Raw genomic sequence first — 25,913 nt, 5'->3', positions numbered from 1 at the left:
TTCTTCCCATTCCTTCCCTAATCCTTAGTTCTCCCTCACAACCCCTTCCCTTGCCAAAATGAGCTGGTCTATCTCCATCCTTCAGAGAGAATGATTGCTTGCCCTCTATAACAAAAGCAGATGCTGATGCTGATTCACCATCAATTGCACATGCTCTGAGTTATTTTCCCATCAATGTAGATATAATCATAGTTATAAAGCTGGAAATGTCTTAAAAGTCATTTAATCCAACCCTTTCATTTTATAGATGAAGAAACTAGCCCATATTGGAGAAATATCTTGTACAAAGTAGTAAGAGAGCCAGAATTTTAACTCAAGTCCTTTGACTCCAGGTTCAGCATTCTTTCCACTGAAAAATATACAGTATTTTACAAAATTTCCCAGGTGACTTAGGACATACATTTGAAAAGCAGTCATTTTGAGCTTTAGTTTAGGTAAAGTCCATAGTCATAAACACAGCAGAGCTAACTGGTTTACCTATGGTTCAACCTATTGCCTCATTAGCTCAATAATTTAAATGACCCATAGCCCTAAATATTACTATTAGTTGAATAAAGTTGACATTCAGTATCCCCTTCTCATTACTTTCTATAATCATCAGGCACCTTTTACTTTCTTTTGACTAGTTATGGTAACATCATGGTATTACAATTAGACCTGTTTTTACTAGACATCACATTCTATATCTTACCTTTTGTTTATTCCCAACAAAATGTGCCCATCCCAGGGTCTTCCTATGCTAGCCTAAAAAACTAATCTATGGTAAAATGTTTATTAATTCCTTAGGCCACAAGAAGAAGTCTGTTGTAAAAATGTCCTTACTCCATGGATTTGGCTTTATCTCTTATGGGGGCAGAAACTTCAAATAACCCAAGAATAAACCACTTTACAGTATCACAATTGCCCCCCAGCTTCTTAAACTGTAGGTCATGACACCATATGGGGTCTTGTAACTCAATGTAAAAGTCATGAAATTATGATTTATTATTAGTAAATGTTTGATTTGTATACTTATTTTATATACCTATATACCCAAAATTATGTAAAAATTTCTCAGGCACAAATGGATCATAAAAAATAAAATAAAATAAATTAAAATAAAATAAATAATAAAATAAAATTGCATGAGTGTTTGTAGAAAAAATATCCTGCACACATATTCTTTCCCTTAAGAAATTACTTATGAGAACATATACATAAAAAAGAAGTCATTTAGTATTGCTCACAGTGAAATAGGTTGTTCAGGAAGATAGTGAATTCTATCTCATTAAAAGTCTTCAGAAATAGAGGGAACCATATCATTTTTCACTTTCTTCCCTTTTTTTAGTTTGAATTTTTCCCACAAAAAAAACTAAATGGAAGTGCTTTATATGATTACACATGTATATTCTATATCAGCTTGTTTACTATCTTATGGAGGAGAGAGAGAAAAAAAGGAGTGATAAAATTTGGAACTCAAAACTTGAAAAAATATAAAATATTAAAAAATCATTTTTACATATAATTTGAGGACAAAATATCTTTTTTAAAAAAGAAGTTTTTAGGCAGAGACTGGATAGTTATTTGTTGAAGACACTGTAATGGAAGTTCTAGTTTAGATACAAATTGAATCAGATGAAATTTGGAATAGTGTTCAAGCCTAAACTTTTATGGTTGTAGGACTGCAGTTTCATAAAATGAAAGTAAATTAGGGAACAAAAAGTAGCACCTCTGTCATCAGTTTATTTTGTGAATTTGGACTAATAACATTGTATCTCTGGAACTGTTTCCCCATTTGTAAAATGATATATGCTATATAGATGATAGATCTTACATGAAGGTTTAGTAAAAGCTGCTTATAGGAACCTCTATGAGCACACTATCTCCTTAGACATAAGCTAGCTTTTCTTTTGAGTCTGCCACAGCTAGGATTAAATACTGTAGCTCTCCCTATAATCAAAGCTATTTAACATGGTTCATCTGAATAGATTTCAAAATAGACTAAATACAAAAAATGTTTTTCTGCATTGATCAGCAACTACATGGTACATGGACTTTTGAATTACACAGGTTATGAGGCTACCAGTTTTATATCTCTGTTGTCCATTTGATGACATATATGATGTAACAGAGATAAAGTGACAACAACCTTGATATTTCTTTGCTGATGTTTCTGTATTTGGGGACGAGTTAAAAGATATTTTTTACTTTGCAAATTGAAAAGTTAATGTGGATGTTTCCATATTCCTTCTGATTGATGACTGATTGCTTTCTCCTTGTCATCTTTTTATATTTCTTTATTTTATTTTTATTTTGGGCAGGGAGTGGGGAAGAAGGGAGAAGAAGAAAGAAGAGGGCATAACAATTTGGGCAATTTCATTAGAACTTCCAGTGATGGACTGTCTTTATTAATGTGAATTGGCAGTACCTGTCTGCAAATTATTCTTAGAGATTTGCTGAGGAAATTGATGAGTTAGGAGACTTGCCCAGGTGTGATTAGGAGTTAGATTTGAACCTAGGTCTCTCTTACCCAACTCTAGCCATTATATCACACTGCCTCTGTCCTTTTTTTTTTTTTTTTTGTGAGGCAATCAAGGTTAAATGACTTGCCCATATTCACTTAGCTAGTAAGTGTCAAGTGTCTAAAGCTGGATTTTAACTCAGGTCCTCCTGACTCCAGGGCTAGTGCTCTATTCACTGTGTCACCTAGCTGTCCTTGTCTTCCCTATCTGTTAATATTCTTTATTGAACTCTTTTATCACTTAAATTCTCAGTACCATAATCTAACTTCAATGCATGGGAAGCATATGATTCTTTGAGTCAGTGACTTATGAAAGTACATGAAGATCAGTCAGTGATATATGAGGATCAGGAGGTATTTTTTCTTGCAGTTGACTTGGGTAGAAGACTGAAATGGGGGGAACACAATATTTGTCTTAAGTATTTGAAGGGCTATCTTGAGATTCTTGTTCTCTTTTGGTTCTAGAGGTCAGACTCAAAAATAATGAGTGGAATAATAAAGAGACTAATTTAAACTTGATCTCAAGAAAACTTGCTGTCGATGGGTTCTCCAAAAGTGGAATAGGAAGCCTTAGAAGCGGTGGGTTCTCCATCCTTGGAGATCTTCCAATTTTGCCCAAATGTTGAATATATTACAGTGGAGATTTCTTTCATGAACATATAGTATTAGATGGACAATCAAGTTCTCTCCAACTCCCAATTTCTGTGCTTCTATGAATTGTGAGCTCTGGAGTATTTGTTGTTATTAATTCCTCATGTTTAAAAGATAATGGTGATATCAGGTGAGGTACTTCTTTTTTTTTTTTTTTTTTTATTTATTTTTTTTATTATATATATATATATATATATATATATTTTATAATATTATCCCTTGTATTCATTTTTCCAATTTACCCCCCCTCCCTCTATTCCCTCCCCCCGACGACAGGCAATACCATACATTTTACATGTGTTACAATATAGTCTAGGTACAATACATGTGTGCGAATATCATTTTCTTGTTGCACAATAAACATTAGAATCCGAAGGTACATGCAACCTGGGCAGACAGATATTAGTGCTAACAATTTTCATTCCCCTCCCAGTGTTTCTTCTCTGGGTGCAGCTACCTCTGTCCATCATTGATCAACTGGAAGTGAGTTGGATCTTCTTTATGTTGAAGATTTCCACTTCCATCAGAATACATCCTCATACAGTATTGTTGTTGAAGTGTACAGTGATCTTCTGGTTCTGCTCATTTCACTCAGCATCAGTTGATTTAAGTCTCTCCAGGCCTCTCTATATTCCTCCTGCTGGTCATTTCTTACCGAGCAATAATATTCCATAACCTTCATATACCACAATTTACCCAACCATTCTCCAACTGATGGACATCCATTCATCCTCCAGTTTCTAGCTACAACAAAAAGAGCTGCCACAAACATTTTGGCACATATATGTCTCTTTCCGCTCTTTAGTATTTCTTTGGGATATAATCCCAGTAGTAGCGCTGCTGGGTCAAAGGGTATGCACAGTTTGATAACTTTTTGGGCATAATTCCAGATTGCTCTCCAGAATGGCTGGATTCTTTCACAACTCCACCAGCAATGTATTAGTGTCCCAGTTTCCCCACATCCTCTCCAACATTTGTCATTATTTGTTCCTGTCATCTTAGCCAATCTGACAGGTGTGTAGTGGTATCTCAGAGTGGTCTTAATTTGCATTTCTCTGATCAGTAGTGATTTGGAACACTCTTTCATGTGAGTGGATATAGTTTCAATTTCTTCCTCTGAGAATTGTCTGTTCATATCCTTTGACCATTTATCAATTGGAGAATGGTTCGGTTTCTTATAAATTAGGGTCAGTTCTCTATATATTTTGGAAATGAGACCTTTGTCAGAACCTTTGTTTTTAAAAATATTTTCCCAATTTGTTACTTCCCTTCTAATCTTGTTTGCATTAGTATTATTTGTACAGAAGCTTTTTAGTTTGATGTAATCAAAATCTTCTATTTTGTGATCAATAATGATCTCTAGTTCTCCTCTGGTCATAAATTCCTTCCTCCTCCACAAGTCTGAGAGGTAGATTATCCTCTGTTCCTCTAATCTATTTATTATCTCCCTCTTTATGCCTAAATCATGGACCCATTTTGATCTTATCTTGGTATATGGTGTTAAGTGTGGATCCATATCTAATTTCTGCCATACTAATTTCCAGTTTTCCCAACAGTTTTTTCCGAATAATGAATTTTTATCCCTAATGTTGGAATCTTTGGGTTTGTCAAAGATTAGATTGCTATAGATGTACCCTTTTTTGTCCTTTGTATCTAATCTGTTCCACTGATCTACCGGTCTATTTCGTAGCCAATACCAAATGGTTTTGGTGACTGCTGCTATATAATATAGCTTTAGATCAGGTACACTTAGACCACCTTCCTCTGAGTTTTTTTTCATTAGTTCCCTTGCAATTCTTGACCTTTTATTCTTCCATATGAATTTTGTTGTTATTTTTTCTAGGTCATTAAAATAGTTTCTTGGGAGTCTGATTGGTATAGCACTAAATAAATAGATTAGTTTGGGGAGTATTGTCATCTTTATTATATTCGCTCGGCCTATCCAAGAGCACTGAATGTCTTTCCAATTATTTAAATCTGATTTTATTTTTGTGGCAAGTGTTTTGTAATTTTTCTCATATAATTCCTGACTTTTCTTTGGTAGATGGATTCCCAAATATTTTATACTCTCAACATTTGTTTGGAATGGAATTTCTCTTTGTATCTCTTGCTGTTGCATTTTGTTAGTGATATATAAAAATGCCGAGGATTTATGTGGATTTATTTTGTATCCTGCCACTTTGCTGAAATTTTGAATTATTTCTAGTAGCTTTTTAGCAGAGTCTTTGGGGTTCTCTAAGTATACCATCATGTCATCTGCAAAAAGTGATAGTTTGATTTCCTCATTTCCTACTCTAATTCCTTGAATCTCTTTCTCGGCTCTTATTGCCGAGGCTAGCGTTTCTAGTACTATATTGAATAGTAATGGTGATAGTGGGCAACCTTGTTTCACTCCTGATCTTACTGGGAAAGGTTGCAGTTTATTTCTATTGCATATTATGCTTACTGACGGTCTTAAATATATACTCCTGATTATTCTAAGGAATAATCCATTTATTCCTATACTCTCAAGAGTTTTTAGTAGGAATGGATGTTGGATTTTGTCAAATGCTTTTTCTGCATCTATTGAGATGATCATATGGTTCTTATTAATTTGATTATTAATATGGTCAATTATATTAATAGTTTTCCTAATATTAAACCAGCCCTGCATTCCTGGAATAAATCCTACTTGATCATAGTGTATTATCTTGGAGATGATTTTCTGAAGTCTTTTTGCTAATATCTTATTTAAGATTTTAGCATCAATATTCATTAAGGAGATGGGTCTATAATTTTCTTTCTCAGTTTTCGATCTACCAGGTTTAGGTATCAGTACCATGTCTGTGTCATAAAAGGAGTTTGGTAGGACTCCTTCATCCCCTATTTTTTCAAATAATTTATATAACATTGGGGCTAATTGTTCTTTAAATGTTTGGTAGAATTCACATGTGAATCCATCTGGCCCTGGGGATTTTTTCCTGGGGAGTTGATTAATAGCTTGTTCTATTTCTTTTTCTGAAATGGGACTATTTAAGCAATTTATCTCCTCCTCTGTTAATCTAGGGAGCCTATATTTTTGGAGAAAGTCATCCATTTCACTTAAGTTATCAAATTTATTGGCATAAAGTTGGGCAAAGTAACTCCTTATTATTTCTCTAATTTCCTCTTCATTGGTGGAAAGATCCCCCTTTTCATTTGTAAGACTATCAATTTGATTTTCCTCTTTCTTTTTTTTGATCAAATTTACCAAAGTTTTATCTATTTTATTGGCTTTTTCATAAAACCAACTCTTGGTTTTATTTATTAGTTCAATAGTTTTTTTACTTTCAATTTTATTGATTTCTCCTTTTAATTTTTGTATTTCGAGTTTAATTTTTGGTTGGGGGAGGTGAGGTACTTCTAGGAACTATATAAATAAGGCTTGATAAATGGACAATGAAGTTAAATAAATGATGGTTTGAAGAACTCTTTAATTTTTTCATTACAAAGAAGTCTATAATGGGAAACTCTAAAATTTCCGATGAAGCCTCCTCAAGTTCAAATATAAGAGATCTATCTTTGGGGACAAAACCTTGCCCCGAGGAGTTTTCAATATTCTTTTATTCTTAAGTAGGAAATGAAACCAAGATCGTGGTTGTCTCTAAGACTCAAATCAGCCTGTCTTATAAAACTTGCCTTCCTGATGAACCCATTGCTCCTATGTTTGAATAGACTTAATAAAACAGTCTTTTTTCATTATCATCTGACTCTCCATATTTGCCTCAGAAGCCATTCTACTCTTTCTTTGTCCTCAGTCACAATTTTCCCCATGACCTCTCCTGATGCAACATGAGTACTGATGCCTTAGAAATATCTAGCCAGCTGTGCTTGAGTGAACCACGGGTCAGGAGGTTAAACACAATCCTCTGTCTGGGAAATGTCTATTGCCCTGTAATCTCTCCCAAACAACCATGCTATTTCTGAAAATGCCAGGGTAAAATAGCTCAAGAAAAACACTAAAAGATTATACCCATAAGCCAGAGAGAGCCCAAGACAAACATGCCCTTGGTTTTCTGTTTATTATTCTGTCTGCCTAACTCAGGATTATATTGTCTTTTGGTCTCATCTCTTTCATCAGCTGAGTATAGAGCTAGAAGATATGTGGGAAACTCAGGGCTTCATGTAGGATACTTGGCATATATACATCACAATACAAAAGGGCAAGTTATTTATGTCCATACATATGCAAAAAATGCACACTCCACAAAAATGTGTCTTTTATAGTTATCCTTTGAAAAGTACATTTTATGATCGTGTGGCTTGATAGATAGAAGCCCAGCTTTAAGATCAGAAAGCCTTGGGTTTAAATTGTGCCTCTAACATGTACTAGTTGTGATATTTAGACTTAACTTCTTCATATTCCAAGAATTTCTCTAAGACTATTAAAACACACTATGATGGATGGAGCATGTACTCACCTTCTGACAGAAATGTGATAGAATCAAGGCACAGAAAGAGACTTAAATTTTTGGGTAATGGCCAGTGTGGGAATTTCTTTTGCTTGACTATATGTGTTTGTTACAAGGGTTTTCTTGTTTCATTTTCTTTTTTTAGGATTAGAAAAAGAAAATAGATTTTTGTTAATTAAAAATTTGAATTTGAAAACAGATTTAAAGACTATGAGATACACCTGAGTTGTCATGCATTGATGGAGGGAGTTTCCATATCCAGTTTCCCTCATCAATGAAATCAGATTCTTTCTTACAGTCCATCCAGTTCTATAGCCCTGACTTATTACTCTAGACTCATTACTATAGTCTTGTCATTGGTCTATCTTCAGGTAATTTAAAAATTGTATTGCCATTATCTCAGAGAGAATAATGATGGCACACACACATCTATATATCTATATACACATACCTACATACATATATATGGCATCTGTGTATAGATGGTTTTTATGTATGTATACTTTATAAAAGTTTATATACATCATCTCATTTGGTCCTTACAACAAGCCTAGAGGAAGAGAGGAAAACAAATATTATTATCCCCCCTGAGCACATGAAGGAACTCAAATCAGAAAGGTTACATAATTTGCCCAAGGTCACATAGGTAATCAGTTGTAGAATCAGCACTAAAATTCAGAACTTTTGATTTCAAGTCTCCAACTCTTTCTATTATAACAATGCTCTTCTCTCAACTATCCCAATCCCTATTCTTGAGACTTCTGGGATAACTCCATGAAAGTAATTATCTATTTCACCTATACCTACATAATACAGGATTTAAGAGGATTTAATTTTGGTGGTGAAAGTTTGTTTAAAAAAAAAAAAGATCACTTGTTATAATGGATAGAGTGTTGGATTAACAGTCAGGAAATCTAAAAACTGCTTCTGTACTACTACTAACTAACTAACCAAGTGACTTTGGGAAAGAAAGTCTCTGCCTTTTCTGGTCCTTAATTTTCTTCTATGTAAAAATCAGGTAGTTGGACTAGAAAATTTCTAAGGTCTCATCCAGATTTTGAGGTTCTTTAGATTCTATGAGTTACTAAACAACAACAACCCTTCAGGGATCTCCCTGAAGAGTCTAACATTGCCCATGTGAAAAATACTCAGGATAAATCATGAGTTCATTCACTTCCTGAGATTTTGATTTTATATACTTTACAAAGAAGGGTCTATTTACCCCGGAGTCTTCCCCTTCGCTTTCCTAGGATACAAAGTCACTACCTACTCAAAGTAAGAAATACTGGTAATAGAAACCTAAGTGCAGCTTCCATCCAGCTATAGTTGGGTTTTTCCTGAGAGTTCTCATCTACATGCTAAACTAATGAGATTCTCATTTGATAGAGTTGAATGTTTGAGTGGATAGTTAGAACATAGCAAGCTCTAATCAATCTTTTGTCCTTTTTTTCTTTTCTAAGATATAGTCACATAATTTTCCTCCTTCTCTAGTAGAATGATGTGCCAAAAGACTGATTATGGTTTGGAGACCATCCAGATCATCTTATAATGAGTCGTTAAAAAAATACAAAGATTGTACCCTGGTTACCACCAAAAGAAAAGATAATATTTAGCATAGACTTATCACATTGTGAATTTGATAGGAGAAAATGGCAACAGAACTGTCACTATATGAAAATTTCCTATCAAACATGTACGGGATCTGGCCTGCTACTGTGGCAACCATGTGACCCATTAGGTCGGAGTAAAGAGTATTTAATGAATCTGATTCCAATACTTCTGCATGTACACATAGAGCTATTAGTTCAGAGATTTCAGTGTCCTCCTCAGAGTCTTTCAATCAGTCATATTCTCTTGGAATATTAGCCAGCTTTACCTGTGTCTTATATGGGTATAGTTCCTTATGTGACAATCAGTTTAATGTGACAGATAGTTCATCAGAATAAAGTAGGATTGAGATTTTTACCTAGATACACGGAGCCAAATGGAGGCTTCCACCTAGATTATCTGGCATGGTTATCTCTTTGCTTCCGCTCCAGTCTGCAAATGCTCTTTCAAACCACTAATTATTTCAGTGCTAGGTAATTTGAAAGGCAAGTTTAAAATGCTTTTGTGTGGCTATCTTTCAACACATTGTGGTTTCTGTCTCTCTTCCAGGGTAAAGTTTAGCATTAGCCTCAAATTCAGATTTACACAAGAATCCATTCTTTATACATACTAGGTTGATAAATAATTATTCATTAATTTGCCTGAATATTAGCAAGAGTTATTACTAATGAAAAATAAGTTCCATGAAAGAGAGATTTTTTTATCTTTGTATCCCAGGTTCTAGTATATTTCTTTTCCTTACTAAATGGGCTTAATAAATGGATTGAATTAAATGGGGGAGAGGGACAACTGAGATAAGATGTACCTCAGAGAAAGAAAATTATAACTCCTTTTCTTTCATTCATTTAAAAGATGTGCTAAGTGTTTATTATTTGACATACAAAGACAGAAAAACATCTTTGTCCTCAAGGAGTTTACAATCTATGGAAGTAAGCAATAGATATACATAGAAATAAATAAAAACTATATGTGCAATGTAAATACATAGTAAGTGAGAGGGAAAAATTAGAAAGCTTATGTAAGAGTAGAGTATATGAACTGGGTTCTGAAGGAAACTAGGGATTTTCAGAGGCAAGGAGGAAGTGCATTTTAAACATTGGTGGTTGTTAATATGTTACATGAAAACATTTGCACAGAGAATTTTATTTATATTCTTAAGGCAAACATTTGTTGAATATGCAACAATAAAGGATATTATTCATCAAGCAAAAAAATATAAAACTAAGCTAGTTAGATGGTATGATGGATAAAGCACCAACCCTGGAATCAGAAGGTCCTGAATTCAAATGTGATCTCAGGCACTTGATGCTTACTAGCTTTGAGATCCCAAGCAAACCACTTATTCTGTTTTGCCGCCCCAAAAACCATAAATTAAAAACTAATCTTTACTTTAAAATAAACTCTGGGGGACAGCTGGGTGGCACAGTGGATAGAGCACCAGCCTTGAATTCAGGAGGACCTGAGTTCAAATCTGGTCTCAGATACTTAACACTTCCTAGCTGTGTGACCCTGGGCAAGTCACTTAACCCCAGCCTCAGGGGGGGGAAAAATAAACTCTGTAAATGATTCCTTAGTCAACTTTTACTCCTTTGATATAAAATAACATTTTCACCTTTATCTTCTTGGATGTTAAAAAAAATTAAAAAGGAAGAGAGGCATCTTTGTAATGATACTCTATTCCCTTTCCTGCATACTTTGCCATGAAGAACAGAGTAAAGGTTAAGGATTGTTGACCAAAGGTAGATTTTTTTAAAGTTTCATCTTTGTTGCCTCCCTTAATATTACTAACTAGAACCCTGGAAAACAAAATAGCCTGAAGAGTTAAAGCAGAAAATAGGGCTAGATAATTTTTCCTTAAGCAATTAGAATGATAAGACCAGGACTTCAACGTTCTGGTTTGGACATCCAGTCACCCACCTATTTTCCTTCCCCATAGGAACTAGCGAAGCACTACCTGAGCAGGCAAAGAAACATTAGAGCCTGGAAAGACATAAAAGGGCCTTTGACTATGGTACAATTAGGTTAGTAAACATTCCTATTTGCTCCTTCACCAAAGGCTGTTGGAATCAGTGAAAGGAAGTTAGTGGGAAATAGAAGAAGAGGGAAGCAAGAGTAGCAGAGGTGGCAGATGCAGTAACGGGGAGACTAGGAAAGTCTCCCTCAACTTTAGTGGGGTCTGGATCCCAGCTAGCCCCATTGTGATGATAGAGGGCTACTCACTCATTGTAATATGCTTGCTGTATTCAGCATGCCTTAGATACATGCTTATAATTTTAGTCATGCTCTCAAGAAACTTCTATTCTATTGATTTAGCAAAATACTCATTGTTCGTCTCACTTCATTTCTAGAGATTTTCTGGTGAAAGCTGGACAACTATCTTTTAAGGTTATTGTAGAGTTTTTCTCTTTAGGGTGTTGTTTGGACCACAAGAAAAGGTAGCTAGGTAGCATGGGGGATAGAGTGCTTTGCCTGGAATTGGGAAGATTAATCTTTCTGAGCTCAAATCTAACTGCAGACACTCTCTATGACCCTGGGCAAGTCACTTAATCCTGTTGTCCTCAGTTTTCTCATCTATAAAATGAGCTGGAGAAGGAAATGGCAAACTACTCCAGTGTCTCTGCCCAAAAAATCCCAAATGGGGTGATGAAGAGTAGGACATGATGAAAACAACTGAACAACAACAGACTAGAATCCATTTGAGAGTGATGGTTGATCTTATAAGCTTCCTTATTTCCATATGATGACATAAGACAGCTATATGTTTTTGTTTGTTTGTTTGTTTGCCTTTTTTTTCCCCTGAGGCAATTGGGGTTAAGTGACTTGCCCAGGGTCACACAGCTAGGAAGTGTTAAGTGTCTGAGACCATATTTGAATTCAGGTCCTCCTGAATTCAGGGCTGGTGCTCTATCCGCTGTGCCATTTAGCTGACTTCAGACATCTATATGTTTTAGAGTTTTTACCCTCCCTCAAGATAAAAGGAAATCTCCTGTCACTAAGGACAATCAGGTACACAGCTCTACATGGTCAACTTTCTATTTTCCTGATGATCACTAAGATTTGTTAGGCAAACCCTGCTTTGTGAGGGGATTTCATCATTTTAGAGAAGAGTTAACAAGCCCAATTTGAATGAAAAAAAAGTCAGATGAAGGTGGTCTAGGTATACGTGATCTAAAGCTATATTATATAGCAGCAGTCACCAAAACCATTTGGTATTGGCTAAGAAATAGACCAGTCGATCAGTGGAATAGGTTAGGTACAAAGGACAAAAAAGGGTACAACTTTAGCAATCTAGTGTTTGATAAACACTATCCAAAGATACCAACATTAGGGATAAAAATTCATTGTTTGAAAAAAATTGTTGGGAAAACTGGAAATTAGTATGGCAGAAATTAGATATGGATCCACACTTAACACCATATACCAAGATAAGATCAAAATGGGTCCATAATTTAGGCATAAAGAATGAGACCATAAATAGATTAGAGGAACAGAGGATAATCTACCTCTCAGACCTGTGGAGGAGGAAGGAATTTATGACTAGAGGAGAACTAGAGATCATTATTGATCACAAAATAGAAGATTTTGATTACATCAAACTAAAAAGTTTCTGTACAAACAAAACTAATGCAAACAAGATTAGAAGGGAAGTAACAAATTGGGAAAATATTTTTACAGTTAAAGGTCCTGATAAAGGTCTCATTTCCAAAATATATAGAGAATTGATCCTAATTTATAAGAAATCAAACCATTCTCCAATTGATAAATGGTCAAAGGATATGAACAGACAATTCTCAGATAATGAAATTGAAACTATATCCACTCATATGAAAGAGTGTTCCAAATCTCTACTGATCAGAGAAATGCAAATTAAGACAACTCTGAAATATCACTACACACCTGTCAGATTGGCTAAGATGACAGGAACAAATAATGATAAATGTTGGAGGGGATGTGGGAAAACTGGGACACTAATACATTGTTGGTGGAGTTGTGAAAGAATCCAGCCATTCTGGAGAGCAATTTGGAACTATACCTAAAAAGTTATCAAACTGTGCATACTCTTTGATCCAGCATTGCTGCTATTGGGCTTATATCTCAAAGAAATACCGAGGAGGGGAAAGGGACCTGTATGTGCCAAAATGTTTGTAGCAGCCCTTTATGTAGAGGCTAGAAACTGGAAGATGAGTGGATGCCCATCAATTGGAGAATGGTTGGGTAAATTATGGTATATGAAAGTTATGGAATATTATTGCTCTGTAAGAAATGACCAGCAGGATGAATTCAGAAAGGTTTGGAGAGACTTGCATGAACTGATGCTGAGTGAAATGAGCAGAACCAGAAGATCACTATGCACTTCAACAACAATACTGTATGAGGATGTATTCTGATGGAAGTGGAAATCTTCAACATAAAGATCTAACTCACTTCCAGCTGATCAATGATAGACAGAAACAACTACACCCAGAGAAGGAACACTGGCAATTGAATGTAAACTGTTAGCATTACTGTCTGTCTACCCGGTTACTTATACCTTTGGAATCCAATACTTAACGTGCAACAAGAAAATTGTATTTACACACATATATTGTATCTAGGTTATACTGTAACATATGTAAAATGTATGGGATTGCCTGTCATCTAGGGGAGGGAGTAAAGGGAGGGAGGGGAAAATTTGGAAAAATGAATACAAGGGTTAATGTTATAAAAAAAAATTACTCATGCATATATACTGTCAAAAAATTTATAATTATAAAATTAATAAAAAAAACAAACTGAATTTGAAGCAGATTTGTCATTTCATTCAAATGTACCATTCTTCAATCAACCAAGTAATAGGCTAACATTTGTTAAGCACTTATTACCTATGTGCCAGGCACAGGGCTAGATTTGCTAGGCAATGAGTTATGAAAATAAAAACCACTTCTGCCTTCAAAGTTACATTCTAGTAGGGCAAAAACCAAGTTGTGAAGGATTTTAAATGCTGAATAGAGGGGATAATTTCCAAGCTGGGGAGTGTCACAGAGATTTCTGATTTAGAAAAAGTTCAATATATTTTAACATGTTTAATATATATTAGATTACTTGTCATCTAAGGGAGAAGGTAAGGGGAAGGAGAAAATTTGGAACACAAAATTTTGTAAGGCTCAATGTTGAAAAATTATCACATATGTTTTGAAAATAAAAAGCTTTAATAAAAAAATGAGAGGAAGTTGGACTAGAAAAAAAGAAAAGTTTATTTACTACAATAAACAAACTATTATGATGCAAGGGAAGGAATAATTGTATAAGTGAGACATGATTTTTTTTTGGGGGGGTTAAGCTCATGATTACTGCACAAACTTACATCTTAGTTTCTTCTTCACTTTATCATGGAAAGGACCTTTGACATCATTAATTCTGACCTATTTGTTTTACAGATGAAGATAACCCAGAGAAGATAAAAATGAAGCAGCCTGAGATGTGAGAATGAATACCTGGGCTCAGATCCATCCGCCATTTGCCATTCATGATCTGGCAGACCTTGAGAAAATAATTTCATTTCTTTTTGCCTCCAACTCTTTATCTGAAAAATGGCCATATTAACATCTACCTGTTAAATAATGGATTTGTGACCCTAAATGAAGAATCCCTTAACCTGACAGTGACACAGATAACTTTCTAAAATTCTAAATTGCAGATTAGATGCTGTTATGCGTTGGTGGGAGATTTTCCTCACTGGGAGTTCCCTATGTAAATGAAATCAAAAGTCCAGATCAAAATAAAACAAAACAAACAAAAATAACCTCCTCCCCCCACCTTTTAGAGTAGTTATAAAAAAATGGAAAAAGGCATACTGTATGTATGTTTAGGGAGACAGACTTTTTTACTGACCAAAATATAACAAACATTGCTGCTGCATTTTGAACAACCATTCTCCCTATTACAAATGATTATTGTTGTTTTGTCCAGGAGCACTGAGGTTTATTCATTGTATATTTATTTGTGACTAGGTTTTTTTAAAGGTCATTCTTTGTCTTATTTTTTCTTACCTAGTCTTAACTGCTGAATGGGTGGTTGCTTCAGTCAAACCTGTTCAAGATCTTAGCTTAAAAAGACCAAGATCTCCCTCTGCATCCAGGGCCACCTTCAGTCAACCTGATCTATATCTGGTCACTAGACCCAGAGGGGACTGGAGGGGAAAGTAAAGCAGGTGACCTAGCATAGCCCTCCCAAATTCAAATTCAATTTACTTGAATGTAATGACATCACTTCATCTTCAAGAATGAAGGACAAACAATTACAACGACTTGGTAAGATAGAATGACCTATGTGAATGTATGGTTCTTAGTTAAGTGGAATAAATGGGACCTAATCTACTTTTCAGCTTCCAGCTTTTCCTCATACTAAACTTCCTCCTGTAAAATGGAAGCAATAAGAGTTTACTCTCAGAACTGTTACAGAAACAAAACAACTATTGTGAGAGCATGCAATATAAAATGCCATAGTTAAAATCTAAATATAATGTTGTCTGGGGATTGGGTTATCCAGAATGGAGCCAGTTTGAGGCAGCTTTGTTAGAAAAACCTAAATATATTTTTGTTAATTCTTCATTTTCTTGCCTGGCCCCATTTTTCCTGTTGGCACAAAAATCTCCCCCTCCCCTCAGGGGCCCAGTTCCCTCCTTTTCTCGTTTCTAGCCAACATTTTTAGCTTAGTCATTTTTGGATCTTCTTTATGTTTGTGGTGTGTTTAATTCCTTCAGGATCCTTCTAGGTAGTTACCTGCTAGTTTGATGGGGCTAGCTAATAATAGTGGCTTATATATTCTACCAGGTAATATTTGTTTTTTTCAAGCAATGGGGAATTTTAGGCAACCTAACAGCATCAGTGGGGGGAGTATTTTGGAACAGGGTTTTTTGTTTTTGCAACACATTGTTTAAATCATACAACAAATATCTGTTTCCCCTAAAGGTATGTATGTATGTAAAACATATGTAGGCATGTTTATATGTGTATAAATTTAGGTGCATGGATTAATATAATACAAAGTTGGAGTGATAATGGTTAAAAAAATCACAGTGATTTAGGAAAATTTGAGGATTAAAAAGACCACTAATAGATGAGGAATCAGAAGGATTCATGAGTTGACATTAGTTAAACCTTGAAGGAAGTTCAGGATATTAAGAGGAAGAGATATAGAAAGAGGGCATCTGAATTATGGCAGGTGGCTTTCCTAGGTCCTGAGAGAAAAATGACACATGAGTTTTGTGATCAGCTCATAGTGCAGTTTGACTAGTATGTAGACTTCAGGAAGGAGAGTAGCTAATAAGGCTAGAAATGTAAGTTAAAACCAGATTATATAGGGCCCTAAATACTAAGCTAAGAAATTTATACTTTATCCTTGGGCAATAGGGAACCATTAATGGTTTTTGAGCAGAAGAGTAACATGGTAAGAATATTGCCTTATTAAGGAGAACTCAGATGTCTCTTCAAGGATCAAATTTGATGAAAAATCTTTCAGAATGCCAGCACTATAATCGTATTCTTCAATACTTAAAGTTTCCCATTAGAAACATCATCTTCCCTAAAAATGTAATAACTTGAAGATCAAAATGGGATATTTTGTGATCCATTGTTCTTTAGAATGAACATATAGTTTAACTTAATGCTGTCAATCATCTTCATTGCCTAATTAATGCTCAAGCTTGATGCCTCTCATGAATGTCACTTTAATGCTTTCTTATTGAAATGGAATAGAGATCTAGTTAAAGTTCACTTAGAAAGAGGGTGACCGAGAGAAAAATTGAATGTTAAGCAATTAAACACATCAGGGACCTTTTGCATAAATTATTCAGGCTCCATGAAAATTATATAGTAATATAAAGCCCTTGGGCCAGATTATTAACCTATAGAGTACAGCCTACTTTTACTGAATTTCAAGGTACTGGAGGGAAATTTGATCTAAGGGGGAATTTTATATGCATGGGAAACTACTTAAGCGTTTCTGCTCTCACCTTTTCAGTAGCGCTAGAGTGTCATGAAGTCAAACAAGAACATTTGGCTTTAGTGAAAATAGCTCTGCGACAGGTCCAATAACTAATGGGTGAATGGTGTAATTGATTATGAGCAGGTTCCAGATGGTATAGGGAGAGAATTTTAGCATTTAGTTTATGAGGTCTTTGGAAAGGCTGAAGAAGTTGTTTGATTTCTGTGTGTTCATTTTGATGGGCTTGCCATGAGCATATTTCATTTTATATTGATCTCATTGATCTCACAAGAAAATGGACCTGTTTGTTTTCTAGTTTTCAAAAGCTCCTGAGTCTTGTGCTTTTTTGTGCGTGTATGTAATATCATTTTCTCCCCTCAGACCTGTTTTAAGTGCAGAAATTGTAATGATAATAAGCACCATTCCCAGAGTGTGGTTGATCAGAAGGGTAGAATTTTCACCAGAATCTATTTAGTGTATTTGTATTGGCATTCAGAATGAGATTGCCTGGGGACATTAAGACTTTCTACAGCAGACATAGTCAAGTGAAGTAGATCATTAAGTTATTAGTTAAATATTTACATTTATTATATGACTAGTGTAAATATCTAAAATGAAAATTTGAATCAAGTAAAATCTCTTTTTCTATAATATCCCTATAGAAGTATGAGTAGCTGGTATTATCCATAAATATCCTCATCTCCATTTTCTTTTGCCTCTAGTTCTTTTCCCAGTCTAATCTCTCTTCATCACCATTGAACAGGCAATACATCTTTGGTCAATTTTTTTCTCTACTCAAATACCTTTAAGCGGCTCCCTATAGTCAACTGAAGAATTCTATGAATTCCTGATCCTGCCCTGTTTGGCTCAATTCTTCATCTGTAAAATGAGCTGGAGAAAGAATGGCAAACCACCCAGTATCTCTGCAAAAATAAAATCCAAATGGGGTCATGAAGAGTCGGATATGACTGAAAAGACTGAACCACAACAAAAGACAACTACACTCTCCTTAATTCTTTCCCAGTCTTCTTTAGGCTCCATGCCTTTAATCAAAATGTTCCCCATGCTTGGAATTAATTTCTCACTTATTTCTATTCATGGATGTCAAAGTCTTCCTTCAAACCCAAAGTCAGATGCAACTTGTCCCTCATTCTCCTCAATAGTAAACAAAATAGTTACACTATAGATAATCTCTAAAAGTTCTTTTTAGGTCTAAATGTGATCCCAAGCCCTATTATTGATTTAAAAGTGTCTCATATACAAAGGTAACAACCTTTACAATTTACTATCCAAGTTTTTTATATGTGGTATAATGGGAAAAAAGCAGTAGAGGTAGAACAAATCTTGATTGGTTATTTGCTGATTAAATGATCTCAAACATGTCACTTCCCATTTCTAGACGTTAGTTTCAATTAAAAAAAAGGGATTGACCTACATGTTTAGATGACTACTTCTCTATTCTTCTGTTCCGTACCCATGTTTTTATGATTCTCTGCCATACTAAGTGCACTTTATCCTTACTTGAACCCCCTAGTATTTTTCTCTTCTTAGAAGATGCAGCAAAAGCATTACCTGTTGCATGAAGCCTTTCCTGATTCCCCAACCACTAACTCCCTCCCTCTCTAATGATCTTGTATTTAATTAATTACTTTTTATTCATTTTTAAATTTATCCTGTAAGCATTTATTTAGGTATTTGTCTCTTCATTAGGATGCAAGTTCCTTGTAGATAGAAATTATTTTATTCTTTGTATGTGTATTCCCAACTTTAGCACAATGCCTGGTGTGAAGTAAGTACTTATTCAGTATTTACTATTGTTGATTGATTCATTGATTAATCCTATGATGCTGAAACTGCTATAAATGCTTTCCCATCTAAATGGAATGAAAAAATGTGGGATAGAGAGTGTGGGCTTAACTAGGGGCCCAAACTTCACTCTTTGCCTTCCTCTTTTCTTCTGAGTCTTTGTAAATTTGATTTTAATAGTGAAATACTTCCTATACTTATTTAAATGATGTCCTTCAAAGACCCAGCTCAAATTCCACCCTTGGTTTCTTTGGCCATTGCAGTCCATAATGGACTCTCTCTCTAATCTCTTATTGCACTCACTATAGACCTACTATAGTATCTACTATCTACTTGGCACTTTGCATATGCTTTCCATCTCCTAATATTAAACTTTTTAAATGGATACATTGTAGTATAATGTGAAGAACCTTGGGTTTGGAGTTAGGAAACCTGGACTTGAATTCTGGCATTTTCACTTCCTAGTTATATGAACATAATTTATGCATTTTATCATTCTGGATCACAACTTCCTCATTTGTTGAGTTGGAAGAATGATACCCATACCATGTACTTCATATAGCTCTTTTGAAGGATGCTTTGTAAGCCTTTAAAAATTTTATAATTTCAAGCCATTATTCTTCCCTCTCAAGTCTTATTTGCATCTCCCAGATAGCCTAGCACAATGCCTTGCACATAACAAATATTTAATTATATTTGTTCATTGATTGACTGATCCTTCTCACATTTATCCCTTCTTAAGAGCAGTGATTACCAACCAGGATTTTACAACTCCTTAAGATGTTTCCACTTATCTTAAAGAGTAGTATAAAACCCTTTTAGAAGATTTTACTTTTAAGAATTAATTCATGTAAACCCTTGGTAAATTTGATTAGAAAAAGGAAAGAGGAAAATCAAATTGTTAGTCTAAAAATGAAAAGGGAGAACTTGCCACTAATGAAGAGGAAATTAGAGCAATAATTAGGAGTTATTTTGCCTAACTTTATGCCAATTACATTGATAAATGAAATGGATGGATGCCTTCAAAAATGTTGGCCAGATTAACAGAGGAAGAAGTAAATTGGTTAAACAGTCTCATCTTAGAAAAAGAAATAGAACAAGCTATTAATCAACTCCCTAAGAAAAAATCCCCAGGACCAGATGGATTTACATGTGAATTCTACCAAACATTTAAAGAACAATTAACTCCAATGCTATATAAACTATTTGAAAAAATAGGTATTGAAGGAGTCCTACAAAATTCCTTTTATGACACAGATATGGTACTGATATTTAAACCAGGTAGTATAAAAACAGAGAAAGAAAATTATAGACCAATCTCCCTAATGAACATTGATGCAAAAATCTTAAATAAAAATATTAGCAAAAAGATTACAGAAAATTATCCCCAGGATAATAAACCATGACCAAGTAGGATTTATACCAGGAATGCAGGGCTGGTTCGATATTAGGAAAACTAGTAACATAATTGACTATATCAATAATCAAATTAAAAAAAAAACATGATCATCTTAATAGATGCAGAAAAAGCATTTGATAAAATCGAACATTTATTCCTATTAAAAACACTAGAGTGTATAGGAATAAAGGACTTTTCTTTAAAATCAGTAGCATCTATTTAAAATCATCATTAAGTATCATATGTAATGGTAATGAACAAGAACCATTCCTAATAAATTCAGGAGTGAAACAAGGTTGCCCACTATCACCATTACTATTCAACATTGTATTAGAAATGCTAGTTTTGGCAATAAGATTAAAGGAAGAATTAAGTCATGTAACACTTTTTGAAGGGAAGATAATACAAATACAAAAAAACCTGAACAACCAAACTGTGATAACTTGGAAAACTTGGCCACCAGGTTTTCGATATATGGGAAAAAATGGGAACCATGAACCAGATATTTCGTTCATGGACTTTTCTTTGTCACTATAAGAACCATACAGTAGAATACACTAGGAACACTAGAAGCTGACCCTTTCTGGAAGTAAAAGGGCACTACAAATTCCTTTCAGAAAACTAGTCAAGGTCTGAAAAATATCATTCACATGGTTTGAGTGAGGGTAAATCTCCCTTGTAATACAACCAGGTGAACTAGTGTAAATTTAGGGAGTAATCAAATATTAACAGAAATTATTTCCTATGTGGTCTTGGGCAAATCACTTACCCTTGATCCTCAGTTTTTTCATTTCTAAAAACAAGAGAATTGGACTTGAAATCTAAAGTCCCTTGTAAACTCTAGGTCTATGGTTCTATGCTTAGCTAAAAAAAAGCAATAACTGAAAACAATGTATTATCTTTCTAGTAGAGGAAGCATGATAGGGAAAGAACCCTGAACTAAGCATGTGACATGTTTTAGTTCCAGTTCTATCAACCCATTTGATAAATGATCTCAGTAAAGTCAATTACCTTTCTGGGTCTCAGTCTCTTCATCTGAAAAAGAGGGTTGGACTAAATGATCTCTAAAGTCCTTTCTGGCACCGTAATTTAAATTAACAATACTTTTTGATGTACAACAATATTGGCTTTCTCTAATTTCATAGCTAGTCCACAACACAGACTAGCAGTAAACTTGTGTGGTCGTTAAGATCATATTTCAAGTGAACACCTGGCAGGCATTTGAGATCATTGTTATCCTGTTACATATCATTTAATACCAAGTTTTTTTAATGGAACAAAAAAGAAAACAAAGTCTCTTAGAGGAAGAAAAGTGAAGATTAATGGCTTCTTAAATGAGATCAGTTACTACAAAGAGAATTGGAGCTGTTAAGAACATCCTATTCTTAAATACAAGAGAAGCCAAATATCAGATCATTATAGCTAAATTTATGTTAAGGCCAGTGTCTATTAATTTCTCATTTTTTTTCTTTAAAAATTTTTTAATCAATCAATTAACAAACATTTTTCTAAGCATGTCTACATGCCAGATACTATGTTGGGTACTGGGGATATAAAGTTCACCTGCTTGAAAGGAACTTATTCATGGTCTTTTTATATATCCTTGTCACTTCTCTAAAACTGCTCCAGTAATAGAACCTTCTTTCAAAATAAGTAAGTACAGCCCAAGCAAAAATCACAGTTTTGTCTGTATTGAAAATGTATGCCTTATTTTGTATCTATAGGTCAATCAAAAAATACTTATTAATTACTAGGCTAATTGCTAGGCATTGTGCTAAACTCTAGGGATAAAAAACAAAAAAGCAAAAATAGTACCTACCCTTAAGGAGTTTATATTTTTAGGGGGAAACAGCATGTACAAATCAGAAAATATAAAGTTAAAAACAGAGTAATTTAGCAGCTAGATCACTGTGTCTCAAATTAATTCTTGCTTTTTTTTCCCCCTCTAAATGCAAACCAGAAAAGGAGAATAGATCCTGATAGAGAATGGATACTTGTTCAAATGAAAGAGTTTGACATAAACTGTGAAGATTACAACATATACACTGCATAAAATGCCAAATCAACATCCTTTAAAAGATATTAGAGAAAACCCTAATTCTTCAAATCTTTGATTTCCAGTTAAAAATATCAACCAAATGAAAGAGCTAGAACAATGGGTAATAATTTCAATAATGAGGATGTCGATAATAATGTGAGGGAAGTACTGGATGAGCATCAAGAGGCAGGGATTCCAGCTCTGGCTCTGTGACTGCCTTTTTAAATGCCCCCTGGGCATGCCATTGGCCTTCTGTGCACCTCAGTTTTCTCATCTACAAAAGATAATGTTAAATTAGATATTCTCTTAATCTTTGTTTTTCCATTTCCCCATCTGTAAAGTGGGGATACTAATAGCATCTACTTCTAGGATTGTTGTGAGAATCAAATGAGAAACTATAAAGCTCTCAGTATAATGTCTGGTACATAATAAGCACTATATAAATATTAGTTCTCTTCCTCCTCCCCTCTCTTCCTCCTCCTCCTCCTCCTTTCTTCTTCCTCCCCTCTTCCTACTACTACTATTACTACTACCACTACTACTACAACTATCACTACTACCATTACACATAAGTTTTTCATTGTTTTTAGAGACAGGCAATGGAGAAATCCTTGCATACAAGATAATTAAAATATCATTAGCTCACATTTTTTAACCCTTAACTTTTTTTAATCTTCAGTTTAGCAAACTTGAAATGACTGTTTACATATATATACATATCTATATGTAAAAAAAAAAGGATTATACATAAAACTGAAAATTTTCTTTATGTACTAGCTCATGCTTCTCAGGGGCCTTAACTTCAAAATAAAATGCTTGTTTCACAAGCTTCTTATGAAAGATGGGTGGAACGAGCTCTGGTTTTGGAGCTAGAAAACCAGGGTTTGGGTCTTGGCTCTGCCATTTACAAACTAGGTAATTTTAGGTAGGTCATTTTGTAATTCATCATCCATAACATCAAACTGGATTAGATAATACATTTGTTTTCTTATGAGATGAGAGAATCAATCAATGAATATGTATGAAGTGCCTACTGTGAGCTAGGAGCCAGAGATAGAAAGACAAAATAGTTTAAATTCTTAAAGATAATAAATCTAATGCTGGAAAAGACTTCAGATGCCAGCTAACTCAACTGCCTCATTTTAAAGATGAGAAAGCAGAGGACCAGGAGTTTAAGTGACTTACCTAAGGTCATACAGATAGGAAGCATCAGAAATGATACTGTAATCCAGGAAAGAGTCAGTGCTTTTTCTAAGCAGACTGTAATAGTAGATATTAATAAACTATAGAGTGTCTGAACAGGAGGGGACATTAGAGACATAAAAACTCTTATTTGAGCAGAAATCCCCACTTACAGCTTTCTATTAATTGAATCAGGATAGATAGTGACAGAGCCTGGCCTAGAATCTTCATCTTGGACAATATAATGAAAAAGTTCCCTTGAATAGTATCAGGAGCTTTGGGTTGTCATTCTAACTCATTAATTAGTGTAGATTCTAGGCCTGTCTCTGTCACTATCTACGTTGCTTTGCCTGATTTATTTTAGGTTTATTTGCCTCAGTTTCTTCACCTGCTAAATCAATGAATTGGACTGGATAATTTATAAGGGTCCTTCTAATTTTAAAATTCTATAAATCTCAGAATAATGTTACTATTCTTGAATTGACAATAATCAAAATTGTAGTCTTTTTATATTTCCATTTAAACATTCATGCTGCTTGGTGTTGGTGTTTAAACTTCTATTTAAGGGGACACAATTTGCCACCTGACAACTCTCCTGCAAAAGAAAAACATTAAAGAGAGAATACATTTTTAAGGCTAGTTTTGATTTACCAAGCAGTCTTGAAAAAAACTTAGGATTGTATATTTGTAAACTCCAGAAATTTGTTTTTGGTGGGCCAAACCTCCCTTACTGTCCCCTTTCCTCCCTTTCTAGAGTCCCCTTTTGTACAAGTGCTTGACATTTTCTTGTGATCTTTCTGCTCCCTTTATCAGAACTACCTCTGAAGAAATAAAGTCATTTATCCCTTACAGGGATCTTGTTCTAGGATTCTAGGTAGAACAATAAAATATTAGATTTATCAAGGAATTCTAGATATCATTTGGACAAATAGAGAAGGAAAATGAAAGTCATAAAGAGGAAAGTTTTGGGACTATGACTTATGTCTTATGCAACCCTTGCTATATCCATCATTTAAATTCCCTATTGATATATTATCTGATATAACCATCTCTATAAATTATAATGGGGCAGCTAGATGACATTGGATGGAGCACCAGACCTGCAGTTAGGAAGCACTGCCTTCAAATCTAGCTTCAGACACTTACTACTTTGTGTGATCCTGGGCAAATCAATTAACCCTATTTATGTATTTCCTCATCTATAATATGAGTTAGAGAAAGAAATGACACTTCATTCCAATATATTTGTTAAGAAAACCCCAAGAAGGGGTCATGAAGAGTTGGACACAATTGGAAAATGATTGAACAACAACAACAAAATAAATTATAATAGTAATTTAATTAAGTTTTTAAACTATTCTTCCCAGCTCCAACATGCCATGTTCAGTCTCTCCAGGGTCTGACATTACATGTTCTAAAGTTTTGGCATGAACAGTTTGTTCAAAGAACCTTCTTGCAATGATCTTTTTTGAAGATTTCTTCCATCGCTGATATTCAATGACCTAAGAACTCTTAGAGCTGAGAAATGCTATGGTTCTATGAAAGTGGCTATTTAACTTTGGAAATTACACACACACACAGAGAACGCTATATTTAAGCCATATTAATAGAAAGAACTATGATCAATTTTTCTAGTGACTCCTGGTGTGACTGTGATCATGAGGAGTCATTTAATTTCTTGGCTTTCATTTTCTTTCACTTGAAAATTAAGATGTTCATATCATCTCCCACTGTGATGTGCTAAGTGTCTTAACTTCAGAAGCAGAGAATACTGTTTCACATTCTACCTCTTCAACTTACTACCTTAGTGACTCTCTGAGGATCAGTTTCTTCCACTGTAAAATGTAGGGATTGGACCAGATCACTTCTAAGGCCCCTTTTAACTTTTAAATCTATGATTATGTTACTTCAAAGAGAACTTAGGTGATCACACTTAATGAAATCTTGAGAAGAAAAGTGCTAAGCTCCCAATAATGATATTGGTATTAATGTCCAGTGGTCCATAATGAACAGATTGTGTGGGAGACAGTAGCTTTAGCATTTATAACTGAGAAAGTAATAATAAAAACTATAAGCCACTTACCCTAACAATTAGGGTATTTATCTCAAACAAGTTTCTTTGTATTTTACTACATATTTTTAAAGAAAAAAGCAAGTTACCTTTGTTTATATACATGTATTATAAGTACAAGAAAACAATAAACTCTTGGAGTAATGACAATATGTTCTTGGAACTCAGCAAGTAATCTTTAGTCAGAACATTTACTTCCCAGGATTGACAAATTGTCCTTCTGTATTACAGAACTTTTTACATAATTAAGTTTTGCTTCTAGA

At 34.4% G+C, this 25,913-nt stretch overlaps 1 protein-coding gene across 1 annotated transcript in view; it reads right to left on the bottom strand.

Moving 5' to 3' along the window:
- The window catches only part of ITK (IL2 inducible T cell kinase), a 91,352-nt gene that overhangs the window by 63,370 nt on the left and 2,069 nt on the right, over nt 1-25,913 (bottom strand). The gene's annotated exons all lie outside the window — the stretch shown is intronic.

This window comes from Sminthopsis crassicaudata, chromosome 2 (genome assembly GCF_048593235.1).
Source record: "Sminthopsis crassicaudata isolate SCR6 chromosome 2, ASM4859323v1, whole genome shotgun sequence".
Classification (NCBI taxonomy): Eukaryota; Metazoa; Chordata; class Mammalia; order Dasyuromorphia; family Dasyuridae; genus Sminthopsis; species Sminthopsis crassicaudata.
Note: the sequence above shows the minus strand (reverse complement) of the source record. Positions and strands in the feature narration are given on the sequence as shown.